Genomic DNA, 4,777 nt, shown 5'->3' with positions numbered 1-4,777 from the left:
TGTTTCCTAAGTGTTTTCTCTAATACTCGCATAAAATTCACTGCTTTTCAAACATTGCTGCCATAAATTCTAAGGCTAAAGCATCCAAAGGAAACAAATACAAAAATTGAGTATTTTGTACCCAGACAGATACTATTACTACAGAGATCCTCCTCTGATCTGATTCAGCCTAATGATAAATCTGTTGTAACTCCAATTTCCCTCATATGTGAGATAGCAAAACGGCCGCGTCCCATCCCAGGTGATCACACTGGATTTATGGTAGCATCGAGGTGTCTGCTGGAGAGCTGTGCAGCACAGATACCTTGCTCCTAAAGCAGCACATCACTTCTAAGAAAATGAGGAGGCGATGTAAAATGCATGACCGGTTGGTTTGCCAGTCGAAAAAGAAATGGTTTCTAGAGGCCATGAATTATGCGTTAAGTCATTTTTAATATTAATTATACTGATGCTTTTTAAAGTGTCTCTAGCAGTGGTATTTTGAAAATATTCAAAATAGTTAAGACTTAAGGCAAAGAGCAGCTCCAAAAAGGCGATTACCTTCCTGAGAAAACCAATGGCAGATTAAGCTACTTTTTGCCTCAGAGAAGAAAATCAGACCTTGGTCCTGTGAGTTTTGGTACTTGCATCTCTTTAAGTACAGGAATAATCTTATTAACCCTTGTTAGACCAAACAGCAGGGATAAAGTTATGCCTATGTGTGGGTGGGATCAGGGCTTAAACCCCCCCCCTCAGCGTCAGACCTGATCTGTGCCTAGCTTGTTATTTGCTAGGGAAATGCTCACATGAGAAGAGCTGGACTCAAAGGTCTGAAATCAAACCTGGGCTCCTGGGGTAATGTAGACAAATCACTTCACCGTGTGGTTGAATGGGGCTTGTCCCCCACCCCCCGCTCTGCCTTTTCCATGTAGTCAGCGAGCCCTCCCAGTAGCAGTACCTACAGTCTTTATAATAACTGGGATGAGTTTGACTCTTTGACATCAGTTAAGCTAAGTTCAGACAGCCAAAGCCCCTCAGAAGAGTTAAATCGGCATAAATCCTTGGTGGTGCTGGGGGGCGTTGGTGCTGAGATGTCTGGTTTAGAAATGCATTTTAAAAAAAAAAACAAACCAACAACCTGCAATGCAAGCACATAACCAATTAAGAGGTATTCTGGGCCAGGTTTTGCAGTTACTCGGGCTTCAGTGATGTGCAAAGCGTCATGTCAACTCAAGATCTTTTCCCTGTCTGTACAGGCAGTGTTTTTACCAAGCATTCAGAGTTTTTCCCTGTGTGTGGAAATACCATTGCTTGTTGAATTTATTGTTGCTGTTTAATGACTCAGTCATCAGTGTGACTCTCCAAGGCAGGAGGCTAAGGTGTAAGTGATGGGGCCTGATCCTGGGGTGTGCAGATTGCTCCTGATACCCAGCAGTGCTGGCTAGTGCTTGTGAATGCATCTTGATCCTTGCGTTGGCCAACGGTGTTGGCCATTGGGTTTGATCCTGCCAGAGACACCCCTCATTTCTGTTGGCTTTGGCAGATGTGAAGCATGCTTCACCATTCCTGGGTCTGGGATCCTGAATAGCAAACCTGGGAAGGATGAACAGTTTTTCTTAGCAGAGAAGGAAAAAAATCCTTGAGTTGTGCTGCTGGCAGGTGGCTGACCCAGGTCCCACCTCAGTCTGTGTGTACACCTCAGTGTTTTGAAGAAACACTGAGGGACACCAATACCAGAGCATTTCGAGATGGTGGTGAGGAAACTCCTGAAGATCCTCTGTTAAATCCCTGCTTTGAATAAGACCTTGAAGAGATCAGGACCTGCTTCTCCCACTCCAGATGAGCTGTGTAACGATGCAGCCTTTTGGCATAGGAGCAGTGTTATCACCCTTTCCACCTCCACAGTGGTTTCATGAGCAATGCCTGTGCTTCTAAGGCAGAAGATACTTGAACCTGTGTGCTGGATTCAGCCCAAGTAACTTAGATCCTCCAAGACAGTATTTTTGACAAATATGCCATGCTCATTTAAAAAAAAAAAAAAAAAAATCCGTTTTCATCTGATATGTGGCTGATGTTTCTGTTGGCCTCTGTTGACATTTTCTCCATAATTGTTTTTAATCATTACTAGCAGGATGAGTGCTTTCCCTTCCCAGCTGGGTTGAGTGATTGAAATGTCTCACAGGAGATGTTTCTTCAGGCTGCGGTAGCTGTGAGCCCTGGCATGCACAAGTCTCTGTGCCATGGGATGAGACCTCCTGGTCAGCTCAGCCGCACGGTGGGTCTGCGCTCAGCCTTCCCTTCGTGAGCTCTCCAGGACCTTTGTCACATTCTCCTCCTCCTTGGCTGGCTCTGCCCTGGCTCGCAGGGCACCCACCCTCCTGCAAATCCTGGAGCAGCCCCTGATCACTGAGTATCTGCTGCTGTCGGTGGTGTTTCTGTATTGAAAGGGAAAATATTTAGCAGCAAGTAAAACCTTTGCTGGTGGAAAGCTACAGCATCTGCAATCCTTGGTTGTGTTTATGTTAATGTTAGTGATTTCAATATCTTTGCCATAATAACAGTAATTTAAACAGGTACTGTTGACTGAAGGACAATTAGGGATCGTTGAATTTTACATTTCCCTAATACTCACCACAAACTGTCACCGAGCCTTGTTCTGTGGGTATTTATAGTGCTATGACTGAGCGGCGCTTTGGAAGTCAATGGCAGTAAATCGACATGAAACTGGAGGAGCACTGGGACAGGCACCCGGCGCGGCTCCCCGGCGGCGTGCCGTGATGCTGTAGGTGGTTGCAGCGTCTTTTCTGCTCCTGCAGAGATGCCTACACAGCTGCTCTCCCCGACAGCCTGATTTATGCCCTGGGATTTATGGAGCTGAACAAATGATTATAGAAGAGCTATGTGTTTTATTACACTTGGACCAATTTTCCCAAGCCAGAGGGCAAATCCTCTCTTCTCTACCTGCGCTCTGGTTGTGCAGCTGCTGTGTATCCTCGTTCAGAATCTGAAAGCTGCAGATTAGGGGATTCAAGGGGCCAAAGGAGTCATTTATCCTCCTTTGGAAGTTGGGCCGAGGAACAGAGTAGGTGTTGCTGTGGTTTGCCACCAGCTGCAACCTTGCTGGGGGATGCAGCAGGGTATAGGGGGCTGAATCCAGCAGAGCGCATTTGGAAGCAAGCTTTTCAAAATGAAAATTGAAGGAAATCTTTTTTAAATTTCATTTAAATTTACTGCATGTTTGGTCTCAAAGCTCATTACAGGAGGGAAACCAAACACCTTCATTTCCATTAGCTACTTTGGTAGTCCAGGAACTGCATTAGCACTGCCAGAGTTAATGAAGTGTGCGAGTTAGAAGCTGTGTCTAGTCCCTCCACTTTCTCAAGCATCACTGAGGCCTGACTCGGCCCATTCCTCAGCAGTAGGCTTGCACAGATGTTGCCAAGTGTGAGAATTGACCCACGGGAGCTTCACTGGTGGTGCCGAACAAGCCAGAAGAGACCCGGCTGGGCTCTGAGATCCCGGCTTGAGGTTTCAGCACTCTGTGATCAAGAAATGCAGATTCCCATGTTTGAACTGAGCCCATCGAGCCTGGAGCATCGCCAACACCACAGAGTTGCTGTTTCCATGGAGGCAGCTGTGAAAGCAGATTTTTTCCTTTTAAAGAAAGGCAGATCATGGGACAAAGCACATGTACTCCAAACGGGTGGAAGTTCTTTACCAAACCCTGGCAGAAAGGCACTGGTACTGATAAATCTGTGCAGAAGGTGAGCCCCCTTTAGCCGCTACTACATAGATGAATTTCCTGGAAACCAGTTGCAAGCATTTTTTTGCAGATAGCCAAGGATTACTCACGTGTGCCGGGTGGCTTCTGACATTCCTGGGGCCACAGATGGAGATGGGGTGTTACTGATCTTGAAAAGTCTTGCTTCTAGGGAAGAGAGGGAGAGGTAAAAAGCTGAGCCCAAAGGAGTTCTATGGATTTGTGAAACTCCTCCTGTTGGGGGAAGGGAGCTGCCAAGGCTGGGTCTGTGTCTAATTAACTCATTTCTGAGCGATAAGGGTGCTGGGAGAAATACACAGGGCAGACCCAGCAGAGGGGACCATGTGTGAAGCCAAGCTAATTGTACTACTGTCACCTTACCCCATGTAAAGCGTGGCTGATGAAATCCTCCTCCCTGCCCTTTAAGACCTGCTCAACTGGCTTTCCCCTTCCATACTGGACCAAGTCAAAGCTACTTGATGGGTTCAGCTCGTTCTCATCTGGCCTCTACTCCCTTACTCAATTTTCTATTGCATGTCCCCTCTGGCTGAGCCTCCCCCTCCTCTACCAGCCGCTCATGTCGATGCCTCTGTGCTGCTCCCATCTTCCTGGAGAAACCCAACATCACTTCTACATCCATGCCTATCACCCTGCCCTCATCGTTCCTGCGTTTCGCATTGCAGACCCCTCTCTTCCCTGCCTGCCCTGTTGACCTGTGCATGGTTTCCCTGTAGGGCTTATCTGTCCCTTGCGTCCTTGCTACTTGCACCTGTGCCAGAGCTTTCTCTTAAATGCTGGGGGGTCCTTCAATGCAACTGATGGCACGGCAAATAAATGCAAACTGATGCTTTTGCTTGCTGGGGGAGGTCACAGCACGGTGGTGACTCCCCACCTTGCCCAATGAACAATTGCGTGCTAAGAACTTACTTCAGTTTTTCCTAGTGTTTTGTGTTGGGAAAAAGAGCTTGGTGCTGGTTAGCACTGGAGAAAACTATACATCGATGGCTCTGGTAAGGGCTAATGCTGCTCTTCCTGTTT

The sequence above is a fragment of the Egretta garzetta genome, unplaced genomic scaffold, assembly GCF_000687185.1.
Source record: "Egretta garzetta isolate BGI_Z169 unplaced genomic scaffold, ASM68718v1 scaffold419, whole genome shotgun sequence".
NCBI lineage: Eukaryota > Metazoa > Chordata > Aves > Pelecaniformes > Ardeidae > Egretta > Egretta garzetta.
This window is presented reverse-complemented; position numbering follows the sequence as displayed.